A 14,356-nucleotide genomic window follows, 5' to 3' on the forward strand; every position below is an offset into this window, starting at 1 on the left:
GTCCACAGTTGGGAGTTATGCAGACAGACTACTTGCCTTGATAAACTAACATGTACACAGCAACCCTGTAAGTCCAGCAAGATAAAATCCACACAATAATACTTACACTCTCTGTACTTCTGCACCCCTACCCAAATGTAGAATATACCTGTGTGTGCAGGGTCTACCAAGGATGTAGGTAAGTATACTCACAGTACTGAAATGTGATCAGTTTTTCTGAGCAGCTTGTGCTAATGTCAACACTAAAAAAGCACAAACTGTTTAGAACTGAGTAAATGAATATTCACAGTATAGCAGTTCACAAACAATTCTTGTGCCAAAGGAATACAGCTCAGTAACTAGCTTTGTATGGCAGTTAATTGTAAAAGTTGAAAAGAAAGTACATCTTTCCATGTATCTTTGGGTAGTATTTTGAGGGGTGAGTACATTTCTACAGTGACAAGTGGGTACTGGAAGCAGCAACATTAGGTCTGAGTACAAAATTGAAATCTCTGGCTACACCCCTGGCTTCTGATATAAGAACTATACCAATCTTCTCTCTTAAACAATGATGTCCACATCAAACAAGGATGATCTCCATCTTGGAAAGCTGAAAGGGCCACGCCTACCTGAGTTAGCAATTTATAATACTGGGTTGCTATGACAGTGATTACTGCAATTACTACACAGCAGGCTGCATGCAATTAGCAAATGGTGGCCACTAATTGGTGCAGAGGCCATCACATGCTCATGTGCAAATACCTACAAAAGCAGGCTGCAATCTCTGCCAACAAACTCAATCACTCTATTGCAGAGACTGACAGAGAGAGAGAGACAGAGAGAGAGAGAGAGAGAGAGACAGAGAAAAGGAAAAAAGAAATATTACCAAATCATACAAAGGAAAGGTATGTGACACATATGTATTTACTGGCATGTAGTAGATGTTATTGAAGAATAGTCTACATAATGTGAACCATTCATATGTGGCAGCAGTACTTACTTATGCATAGATGTTCTGCTTAACTACTGCTATGGACAATACAGTGTGTACCTGTGGGCAGTGGGACATACCTGTGAAATGTGTAGCTCAGCATTAAATGTCAAAGATCTGATCCATGTTATCTGTGCTCTATACAGTAGTGTGGCCAATGGCTGTTGGGGGGGATTAGCGCTGACATTATATAAACATGGGTGTGACAGAACAACACATGCATGATAGTCATATTAAAGTGTAGCTTAGCATTGGCAATTCCTGTATCAGTCTAGTATGCTTATCTAGAATTTGTAGCCATATATACCCCCCCTAATATTAGTGTGTGTTCATATGTGACACCTGTTTGTGTTGCAGCAAGGCCCAACAGTTCAGCTGTGAGGTCCAGGGACTTACAACAGTGTGGACCTTGTGTGTGTGTATGCCACACACATATGGATAAATATATATGTGTCATATATATTCACATCTGTATATGTGCATAGAGCAGGGGACATATTGCAACTGTTTGTGAAGGGTGGAGATATATATGTTGGTGAAGGTTAGTATGAGCATATTTGTATGTAGGTTTTAGTGTGTGACAAACAAGACAGCATACAGTGCTGGTATATGACATGTGGTGGTTAAACACTGTGGGTGGTTTGTTCAGTTTGCAATGTTGAAGCCAGTGAGGCCTGATAAAGCTACCTGGGCTGTGTACACCTTCAATGCATTTATCCCAAGACTGTGCGATTTTATTACATTACTGTACACCTCACATCCTTTGTATAATTGATATTCTCACTATGAAAGATGAAATGTATATGTGCCTACATATATATGTATATGTACACCAATGGATGTGTATATGTATATATATGGGTCCATGTCATATGGTCGACTGTTCATTTGACTGAAAGTTCATTTGACTGAAAGTTCATTTGATCGACAAGCATTTGGGGCTTTGCCCCACACACATATATATATATATATATATATATATATATATATATACATATATATATATATATATATATATATATATATATATATATATATATATATATACTCATACACACCTACATCTATTTGTTGCAATAGATTCTCTGTACTTTTGACTGACTGTGATGGTCAATGTGTTTGTGAATACGTCAAAGATATGTATCTGTGGGATAGCTTAGTGGGAAATTGTTTATGTCATGGTATTATGGATCCTTGCTTTGATCCTAGCAAAAGCTGTGTATTCTGTTGCTAGGCAAAAAAAGTGCTATTGCATACAGTGTGATTAAGTCCCTTGGTTTTAACTAGGGTGTGTTGTTGGAGGCTAAAGCACTACATCTATTATTATTGATTGGTACTGATGTTGAATCCAAATCCTGTGTGTACTGTAGTACTACTTGAAGCTCTGGGCCTGTACAGCAAAGTATGGTTCATGTCCACATTGCTTGTATCCACTGTTTTGTGGGGTCCCTGTATTCATCACAGATTACATTTCTCAAGATTAAGGTTGTGTAAGTACTGACACACAGTACTGTATAGTACACGCTGAAAGCTTATCTGGGTTGTCATACCTTTGTGTCCTGTAATTATGTCTGATGTGTGTGTGGGTATGTCTGTAACATGTCCTTTGACATATGTGTGGTAAAACATATAACTGCATATCTAGCAACATTCATAGTGTACTACCGCAGTATGCAACCTATATTAACAATTATGCACATATTTTGGCCACGGGTTTGCCATTAACAAGTTGTGTGGTATAATAGTAATACAGTTACTGGACCTTACACTCATTGTGATGGATGATATAGTTCTTTACACATCAGCTTGATGTATATCTGCTGTGGCTAGGTGGTGCATTGTGTTGCATACAGTGTGTCAGGTACTCTTGTATAGTCTTATATAGTGATTTTATTTTGTTGCTGTGCAGAACATGGTTCATTAGATAGAGAGTGAGCCAGGCACTTCCAAGCAGTTATGGGGTGAGCAGTGATAAGTGGCAGTTAAAGTGTTTCACTCTCGGTTAGCTAATAGGTTGCTATATATGGCAGTTCAGTGATATCTGTACTGTGTAATGTTAAATGTGCCATATGACTTGCTCAGACATATTTTTATATTTATGTCTTCCAGGGATCATAGCGCATTGCAGTAACCCCAGTTACAGTAGTGCTGAAAATGATATAATTACTACCAGTATGATTCAGCACTACAGTCTCATGTTCTCACAAACCAGCCAGGGCCAGCAGGAGTGTACTGCAATGTGGCAAGATATTGTCCACAGGGTAAATGAGGTAGGCCTGCATAACCGGACATATGAGCAGGTATGCCACCGCTGCAATGATCTTCTCAGACATGTCCATCAGTGTGCTGCTGATGTGCGGAGACAACAGCTTGCAACAGGAGGTGGTGTTAATATCCTTCCCCCCCTCACCAGAGTGGAGGAGCTGCTCCTGAGCCTGGTGGCACCTGCCCAACAACAAGAACAACAGCAGACATACACCATGATAGAGGTTGGAGCCACCCAGCAAGCACACATGGAGCATGCAGGTAACATGGCATATCTGTAGACTACTGTTATCTGTATTGGTAGATCATGCATATGTGAGATGTGGAGTATGTCGTTAAAATATGTGGAGCCTGTTGTTGTGCAATACTGATCATTTGGAACATACTCTGTAGCCCTGTGAATGTAAACTGTTGTTGTACTGTTCATAGGTTCATAGGTAGGTACTAGGCTATCAGCCCTGGAGCCTATACAAGCCCAGCCAAAAAGGTACCCTGGCTTTTGCCACCCAAGAAAATTATTTTCCTGTGCCACTGTCGAGCAGAGCCATAGAGGTGATCCCCGGGGTGAATTTCCTATTTCCCATCCAATTATCAAGATTTTTCTTGAAGAGTGCTAATGAGGAGCTTTGTTTGATATAGATAGGTAGTTTATTCCAGAGTATGGGAAGTCTCTGGGACAGGAATCTATCCCTCCGGCATGTTCTGTTTATTGTGGTGACAAGGTGTAGGTCCCTAGAGCATATGGGTAGAGCGTACCGTAGAGGTCCCTGTAAGATTGCAAACACACAGTAGCAATGCAAAACCTTCCCTACTCCCCCAACTCCTTTAGAATAAATAAATAAAAACATATCTAGAGATAAAAATGATGAAAAAGCATGCTAAATAATGGGATCTTGCTGTTGTTCCCAAAAAGGATTTGTGATCTTTGAAATACTAGCACTGAAATTGCAGAGCAGTAAATGCATAGTAAGCCTGTCAGTGCATTATTTCATATTATACCATGACTCCCCATTAATATTCCAAAACGTGCACGCTGATTAGCCAGCGTGCACATTGTAAATCGACTTATACTAATGGAAAAAGGTCCGGTCGCCCGGACATTACATAAGTATAAATAAAATAAATATATCACCAAGACGTCCCAGCAACCTAACATGCCAAACCACAGCAAAAAAGTGACAGAGAGCACAACACATACTTACACTTCCCCAACATATATCATGCACACAACACAACATAAAATGCCCAACTGCAACACAAAAAACAGTACTAACCACAACATTCACAACACCCATAGATAAAGCCACACACATGGGCATAAACATATACAAATAGTTGAACAATGTCATAAAACCTGAAATACACTCATGCACAAATACAATATACATTACACGATACTGCAATAAAAGAAAGCCCATACACAACCATGTATAAAAATGCAAGAGACAAACCACCACATTTAATAAAAAATAGTAAATATGCAACATGTACAGCCAAAAAATACATTTTAAAATGTACTTTACATTAGCAGTTATCTACAGCTGTAATTTTCTACAGTAGCTTACAAATGTATAAACATAAAAATAAAAAGCAAATAAAATAATAAACTAACAATCTGATGTTGTCGGTCTTCATTCATTCCTTACTGATGGGTGTCGATTCTGACCTCAGAACCGAGTTAGCCTTATAACAAGCTTGTGCCAGCCAAAAAACTCTCAGGTTAAGCTTTACCCATAGTGCCCCTCTCCCTGTTACCTCAGATCTTGTTTGCTGTGTAGCCATCAAGACGTGTCAAGCCAGGTCTCAGCTAAGTACTTTAAAAAGTTATTATTCTAAAACCTTTTTCTACACATTTTCTCTTTTTAACTTTGATAATACCCTTCTTCTATTAGTCGCTAAACTTTTACCCCATATTAAGTGTTTTCTCCTGCATTCCTTACCAACTTGGTAATTTCAAGTACCATCATCAAAAAAATAAATAAAAACAATCCTCTATCTGTCTGTATCCTACCTGAAAAAAAAAAAAAAAAAAAAAAAAGTCCTTTTGCCATAGAGTTTATATTGCTACTTCTTTTCTGCTGTGATTGTTGATACTGTTAGACTATTGACTCAACTGGTTTTCTGCCATGTTAGAGCAAAAAGGGACAACAGATTTTAAGCAATGCGACCAATGTGGTCGCAAAATGCCTAATTCCGACACCCATGTTTCTTGTGTATAGTGTCTGGGTGTCCCACACCTATCTGTTCAGCCTCCTTCTGACATATGTAAAGGATTCAGATCTCATACTCTAAACGAGAGGAAAAACAAGTTGATACTTAAGGGCCTTTTAAAGACAGCTTTCTTAGAGGCTATTTCTGGGTTGGAAGGCTCTTCCCCCCAAAGACAGAACACAAATAAATCTCACTCTGTTCCTTCCTCACCCTCTGGTGATAGGAAGTCTGAGCCTAAACCAAAAATACCCAAATTGACACCGACCACTTCAGCTCCACGGCCTCAACTGCCCTCCACGGCACCGTCTTCAGTACCGAAGCTACATGTTTCCACTTTGGTGCCATCTTCAGTCATTTTGACCCTGGCACCAGCCACGGCACTGACAATTTCTACTGCACCAACTGTGCCTCCAATTTCTGTTCCACGCTATTCGGCACCAACAGTAATTGATCCAGCACCGGACACTTTCCCCCACCCCATATATGTTACTGGTCTTGAGACCACGGTGCCAAAAGGACAGTCTGCTCGGACCCGATACTCACCCATGATGGATCCTTTCTTTGGGTAGCAGTATAGCCCTTTTTTGGAATGGCCTGATTCCCTGTAGGGAATATCGACCTGATTTACCAGGAACCTCTTGGAAATGGATGTGGTGCATCTTGTGGATCAGCTGCTGACAGCCAGAGGAATTCCAACACCTTCCAGAACTCCCTCCCATCTGGAGTTGGGAGTCTTTCTCCATATTCTCCTCCTTTGACCTCCTTGCAGACATTGAAGCACTCGGCACTAACTCCTCTTTTGGTTCCCACTTCGGTTCCACTGGTGGATCTCACCATGGTTTTGGAGCCAACCCTTTTGATCTTCGGCTCATTCGGAGCCATGCCATCCTCAGGATCATGACTGGACTGCAGGGACCGTGACCCCTAGTATGGCACCTATTTTTTCTATGGTGCCATCTACTACAGGTTTGGGAGTCCTGACAGTACTGAGTCTTCTTGGCACTCCTTCCTTGGGAGTGGGCCCATTGGGACAGGGTGTGACCCCAGTTCCGAGGTTGTCCTTCTCAGTTCTGGGCTCCCATCTCTCATCAGACGGGCCAGCTTTCCAAGTGATGGAGAGGGCCCTTGCCTCTGTAGGCAAACCATCGGTGTCAGAATTCCAGATATGTCCTCCCTCTAAACCACAGCTGACGCAGACCACCACATCAGGACATTGAGCACAAGAGCCTCAAGATACCCACCACAGGGTGCCCCCTCTTTGGAGTCCTCATCAGAAGCCCCCGCTGAAGAGGTACCACGTAAGAGGACATGCAAGAGGAAGGACGTGGACTTCCCTGTGGAGTCCCTCACTGAAGATACAGACTATGATGAAGGGGAGGGGTCCCCATGGTCACCCCCAACTATGTTTCTTTTGGAGATATACTGGAAATCTTGAAGCAGTGGGGAGACTGGAAGTCCACCAACTCTTCCTCCGAGGAGTCCATATTCTTGCAGTCTTTTCGTGCTCGATCCTCTACTTCCTGGGTGACCCTGCCTGCAGATGAGCTAGTCCAAGTCATTGTGCAGCAACCATAGAAGAGTCCTGATACAGTTGAACCAATCCCACAGATACCAGACAAAATTTTATCCCCACCTGAAGAAAGTCCACACTGGTCCAAGGGCCTACCAGTAGATGCTATGATGGTGGTGGTGGCCAGTAGGAAAGAGCTCACCGAGGAGAGCCAGCCTGTCCATCTCCCAAACAGAGAGTCTTGGGTGGTGGGCAGGTTAGGGAAGCGAGTGTTTACCTCATCAAATTGCCATTTGGTCTTTGAATTATTTGGCATATTTTACTAGGCTTCAGAGAGACCTAGTCTTGGAACTCTGCAAAACCTTAGCAGGAGCAGTCTCTGACGAGGTACGTGACAAAGCTGCCAACCCTGGAATCTATATCCAACTTGTTCATGTGGATAATTTCTCATGCTAGCGATGGGGAGACAGCTAGAGCTGCAGGTTCAGGCATTGTCATGAGACGTCACACCTGGATTCGCCTTTGTGACTTTGCAGACTCTTTTAAGTCTTCCTTTCTTAACGCTCCAGTGAAAGCTCTTTCCCTTTTTGGCACAAAAGCAAAAGACACATTAGCTAGGTATGAAAAGGACTGCAAGACCCTGTCTGCCATGGGCGTATGTTTCTCCACCCTCCAACGTCCTTACTCTATGAATCAGAGGAGTGGAAAGATGTGGCACAAGAAATCCCAGGGTCCTTTTCGTGACACACGTGGAAAGTTTACTTCCTGAGGCAGAGGGGTAACTCTTCTGGAAGACACCTCTACAGAGGCAGAGGGGGCCTGCATAACCAGGGGTCCAGGGATTCCTTCTCTGGACAGCCCTACCAGTGCTCCTGAAGAGTGGCCTGATTGCTTTCCTCTGGAAGTAGTCGGGGGACATTTCTCTCTGCACCACCCTGCCTGGCAAACAATAACCACAGATTCTTGGATGCAGAAGATCATAGCCAGATGTTATCACATACCATTCAAGATTTATCCAAAGTCATCAAGACAAATTCCTGATGTTCCACCCAGTCAAAGGGAAGCAGCAGCTCAAGAGATAAGAAAGCTGTCTCAAAAAAGAGTCATCCAAGCAGTCCCACCAAACCAAATAGGATCTGGATTCTACTCAAGATTCTTTTTAGCACCAAAAAAGACAAGGGACTGTAGACCAATTTTGGATCTCAGCATTCTGAACAAATTTGTCAACCAAACAAAATTCTGGATGGTCACAGTTCAGTCTATCCTCCCCTTTCTGAAGAAAGATGATTGGATGTGCTCAGCAGATCTTCAGGATGCATATTACCACATAAAAATGGACAAACGCTCCAGAAGATTCCCTCATTTCCATCTGGGAGCCAATCATTACCAATTTCGGGCACTGCCCTTTGGACTCTCTTCAGCCCCCATTTTGTTCAGCAAATGCATGGCAGTGGTAACAGCTCACATGAGACTGCAAGTATTCCGGGTGTTTCCGTACTTAGACGTTGGCTCCTTACCACCCCCACCAAGCGTCTACTAGTGACAGCTCTAAACTACACTTTAAAACTGGCAGAATATCGAGGAATCTCCATAAACAGGGAGAAATGCAAGCTGACTCCTTCTCAAACCTTGGAGTTTTTGGAGAAACTTTCAATACCCAATCTTGCCTGGTCTCCCTTCCAGATCACAGACTGGAAAGGCTAAGGTCCCAACTCTGGGTGATACTCTCTCAAGACCAAGTGTCAGCTCAGGTGGTCCTCCAACTTCTATAATCAATGGCAGCATCAATTACAATAGTTCCTCTATCAAGTCTACACATAAAGCTTCTCCAGTGGCTCCTACTGAATCAGTGGTATCCTTCGCATCATCCTATGTCCTTTCAAAATGGCATAACAAAACGATGCAAACAAGATTCAGTTTGGTGGATGAAGCCAGAGAAAGACTTATGAAGTTGCCCTTTCTCCCCATCTCAACCCAGGGCCATAGTGACCACGGATGCTTCCCTGATAGTGTGTGGGGGGTTGCTATTTCAGGGAAAGATGGTCCAAGGCACACGGTCAGATATAGAGACCCATCTGCATTTCAATGTTTTAGAACTGAGGGCAGTGCTTCTACATTGCAAACATTCCAGTCTGTCCTCCCATCAGGGACAATTGCTATTCAGTCCGACAACATGTCAGTAGTCTGGTACATCAACAAACAAGGGGGAACAAAGTCCTACCCGTTGTGTTGAGAGGGCATGAGAATTTGGCAATGGGCAATAGCTTCCAACTGCTTTCTGACTGCAATGCATATTCCTGGGATTTCCAACATGACTGCAGACAAGCTGAGCAGATGTATCCTACTGCCTCATGAGTGGTCCCTCAATCCAATCATTGCAGTGAAGATCTTCAGCTGCTGGGGCCAGCTTTGCTGCAACCTATTCGCTTCCCCAGCAAATCACAAATGCAGCAGCTATTTAGCCCCTGCAGGCGAGTCCCTGAGGGACGCCCTGATACATGATTGGCCCATGGGACTTCTGTATGCTTTCACTCCCCTTCCCCTGATTCCTAAATTTCTAAAGAAGGCCTCCTTTCAGCTGAGAAGTAGAGTAATCCTCATTGCACCCTTCTGGCCCCGACAAGTTTGGTTTCCCTTCATTTGGCCTCACTTAGTATACCAACTATGGATTCTGGATCCAACTTCAGAATTGATCTCGCACCCACAAGGATTGACTCACCCAAACATATCCTGTCTCAAGCTGACAGCTTGGTTTCTCCACTTCCAATAATCGCCAGGCAGAATAACCTTACCTCCCCTGTACATGATATCCTTCTGGCTTCACATAAACCATCCACCAGGAAAATCTATCTTAGCAAGTGGAAGAGATTCCTTATTCTGTCCCGTCAAAGAGAACTAGACCATTGCTCAGCTCCTTTTACTGTGGTTTTGGAATATCTGTCAGGTCTTTTTCATTTAGGAGCAGCAGCCTCCACCATTCGAGTACATTTGGCCGCTATCTCAGACTTCCATAATGGATTCCAAGACTCATCCTTAATCTCCCATCATCTCTGTAAAACCTTCTTGAAAGGGGTCTTGCATATCAGACAACCCTTCAAACCGATCGTACCTTGGAATTTAACACTAGTACTGCAATCTCTGACACGATCACCTTTCAAACCTGTTGCTGCCACTTGTGATATAAAGTTCTTATCTTGGACATCACTATTTTTAGTAGCCATCACCTCAGAAAGATGCATAGCCGAGCTTCACGCCTTTTGCATAAAACAACCTTACATGGTATTTCATACGGACAGAGTATCACTCCGGACTAACCCTTCCTTTCTGCCCAAAGTTATTTCAGAATTGACAATTGACCTACCAGTCTTTTTCCTAACTATTCAAATAAAGGAGAATACTGCCTTCATTTGCTGGATGTACATACACAATTACAATTTTATCTGGACAGAACTAAATCAGTATGTAAATCAGACCAGTTGTTTGTTTCCTATTCTGGCCCTAAATTGGGAAACTCTTTTTCTAATGTGACCTAATCTAAGTGGTTGAGAAACTGTATATCCTTGGTCTACCAACATAATAAAATTCCTCTACCAAGCAAGGTCAAAGCACAGTCCACCAGATCAGTGGCAACTTCTGTTGCTTTTCATTCAAAGGCTTCAATGGATGATATCTGTGCAGCTGCAACTTGGGCTACCCCTCATACCTTTATGACTCATTACAAATTGAATTTGGTCTCCAGGGGGAGAGTATCCTTTGGTTCAATGGTACTCAGGAACATCTTTCCATAAGGGCCTCACAAGACATAAAGTAGCTAGGGACTCTGTCCCATCAGCAAGGAATGAATGAAGTTTAACATCAGATAAAGAAGTTATGTTCTTACCATAACGTTCCATCTGTGTCCTTCATCTTCATTCATTCATTACACCCCACCCTCCTTCCCCCTCCAAGTGGCTCCTGGAGGTTCCGATTTGGTCCAAATCCCACATTAGGGGACTTGCTCAGAAAAAGCCTCTGCTTTCTTTATCATGGGGAAACTCGATCTGAGGTAACAGAGAGAGGGGGGCACTATGGGTAAAGCGTAGCTCGAGAGTTTTTTGGCTGGCACGAGCTTGTTATAAGGCTGACTCAGTTCCAAGGACAGAACCGACACCCATCAGTAATGAATGAATGAAGGTGAATATCACAGATGGAACGTTATGGTAAGAACATAACTTCTTTATAATCTCACCTACTCTAACTACTGCAACTCTACTAAAATGCAAACCCCAATTACAACAAACAAAAATAAAAGATTCCCAATGCAAATGTATATGCACACTTTCCTCTTGGATAAATGAAAATTCCATCCCAGTACATAGATGATGATAATAATAATACACAAAACACACAAAAAAATTTAAAATAAAAGGGCTTCCAGATGCTAATTATTCCTACAAAGCCAAGCTGTAGAAAGCACTGCAAAGCTGGCCACGAATTCCAAGACACACCACTGTCCCAAACCCACTTGGACTCCACCACTTCCACAGAAAAAGTAACAAAATAAAAAAACTACCTGGAAAAAGTAACATTAAGAAAAAATAAAATAAAGAATAGCCTAGTTTTATGAAATACAAAACCCTTGCCAACAGCAGCTATGACACTCCAACATTTCAGGAGATAATGACACAACCCTAACCAATCAAAAATAGAAGCAAAAAATTGTCATACACTTCCCACATCCACAAAAATAAAGTTATGTACTCACCATAATATTCCATCTGTGTTGTCTGTTTTCATTCTTTCTCAGCTAAAGGGGATCGGCTCCGATCCTCAGATCTGACTCAGCAATTATACTAGCTCGTGGTCTCCAGCTAACTCTCAAGCTCCTTCCCTACCCATAAAGCACCACCCTTAACATCTCTCAGATCTTGTTTGCTGCTTTACAGGAAGATTACAATGATATGCCCTAACTGGAGTTCAACAGAAAGGACATAGGTGCCATTGAAGTGTCTCATTCCTCCAGAAGTCAGTCAATAAAAGTGGTGGGGTTTGGTGTGAGGGGAGTTGAGGAAGAATGAAAATGGACAACACAGATGATGGAATGTTAAGCTGAGTACACACATTTTTTATCTGATATTGTCAATTTTTATTCATTCCTCAACTAATGGTAGAGTCCCCAGCTACCTAAATTCCTGGGTGGACTCTAAGGAAGGATATTACTGAGTATGGATGAGCCAAAGGCAGCTCTTCCACTCAAGACTAGATCTAGTCTTTAATGAGTGATAAAAGTATGAAGATTTGACCAAGTTGCAAACATGCATACAGTATATCATCCATAGAAGCTCTAGACTGGAATACAGCAGACTTTGCCATACATCTGGTGAATGAGCCTTTAATGGTTTTGTTAAGGGGAGATTCAATTTGTTATAAATAAATGAAATGCAATCTGTCAACCATCTAGCAGAGTTACCTTTGTAACTGATTTGCCCAATTTATTATATGCAAAGGAAACAAATAGCTGATCTGTCTTTCTAATATCTTTTATTCTGTTTATATAGAAATGTAACTGTCTATGAACATCCAGTAAGTGCAGCATATATTCCCCTTTATTTGTAACTTTTGGAAAGAATACTGGCAAATTAATGAACTGACCAGCAGCAAAAAATCACCAGATGCAGGTATACAGATTCTTCCAAGGCAGCAAAAACAATTAATGGATTGGTTTATGTTGGATTCTGATATCATTAGGAAGGAAGGAAGAATTAGTATGTAATGTGACCCTATCCTTATGAAAAATCAAATATGGGGGGTTAGAAGATAATGCTTGAATTTCTGAAATTCTTCTAGCAGATGTAATTGCAACTAAAAATATAATTTTTGAGGTCAAAAATTTAAGATCACATTTAGCTGCAGGTTCAAAGAGAGAATGAATTAAGGCTTGCAGTTCCAAATTTAAATCCCATGGTGGCATGGGGTCTTTATAAGGGGTCTTAGCAGAACAGTACCTCTCAATAAGCCTTGCACAGTTTAGAGGAAGCCAGTGAAGAATTTTGGAACTCCGCATGAAAGTTAGAGATTGCTGTGAGTTGAACTTTAATAGTTGATGAACTAGCACCCTCATTAAATAAACTTGCTAAAAATTCTAGAACAGACTGAATTGGAGCTGAGAAGAGGTCTATCTGATTCTGCTCTATCCAATAAACAAACTTTTTCCATTTACTCCTGTTGAGTTTCCTAGTAGAAGGTTTATGGGAAGATAACAATATGGAATGGACAGAGGAAGACAACACTGGCTGCCTAGCTATTAAAGGAATTGGAAAAACCATGCTGTTAGTTTGAGATTTCAGATATCCAGGTGAACTATGCCTGTTAGGTGAGACAGAAGGTCTGGAGTTGGATTCAGAATCCAAGGTGGATATAGTAGATGAGGTCAAAGGAAACAGAACCAAATCTGTCAAGGCCAGTAAGGTGCAATGAGGATGACTTTGCTCTTCAACTGAGCTGCTTTCTGAAGGAAATTGGGAATTAGGGGAGTCGGTGGATAAGCATACAGAAGACCAGGGGCCAATCATGGAGTACAGCATACCTCAGTGATTCCCCCATGGGGGGATCAGGGCAAAGAAGCTGTTGCACTTGTTGTTTAGGGGACAGGCAAAAAGATCACAGAAAGGAGTCAGAGCTTGATGTGGCAGAGTTAAAGATGTTAAGATTTGCACTGGGTGTGACGAGGATAGACAGGATTAGGAATATGTATATTAGAGGGTCAGCCCAGGTTGGAAGGTTTGGAGACAAAGCCAGAGAGGCAAGATTACATTGGTTTGGACATGTGCTGAGGAGGGATGCAGAGTATATTGGGAAAAAGATGCTAAGGATGAAGCTGCCAGGTAACAGGAAAAGAGGAAGGCCTAAGATAAGGTTTATGGATGCAGTAAGAGAGGACATGCAGGTGGTTGGTGTGACAGAACAAGCTGCAGAGGACAGGAAGAAATGGAAACAGTTGATCTGCTGTGGTGACCCCTAATGGGAGCAGCCGAAAGAAGAAGAAGAAGGGGTCAAAATGCACACCCACTGCAGAGAGGATCTTTTCATCTTTCTCACACCTGGAGAGTGTATCTTTTACTGTGGGGCCTAACAAAGAAGTGCGAGGACTTGAAGTGCTCTGCAAAATCACACAAGCGCATCCAGGCATGCCTCCTGATGGAAATACCCAAACCTGTGGCACTTGAGGCATATTCTGCAGCATGTGAAATAAGCCTCATGGACAAATTAGATATCGCTTGTAGGGTAGCCAACTGAGAAGCTACTGAAGATTGAGCCTCAGCAGTTTCAGTTCCAGAAAAAGATTTCAGTAGCTCTTAAATCAAATCTCTTTGAAGCCTCATAAAATGTGCCAAATAGTTCAGCGATTTGAGTGCAAAAGT

Source organism: Protopterus annectens, chromosome 7.part0 (genome assembly GCF_019279795.1).
Source record: "Protopterus annectens isolate FY-2018-M chromosome 7.part0, PAN1.0, whole genome shotgun sequence".
Taxonomy (NCBI): Eukaryota; Metazoa; Chordata; order Ceratodontiformes; family Protopteridae; genus Protopterus; species Protopterus annectens.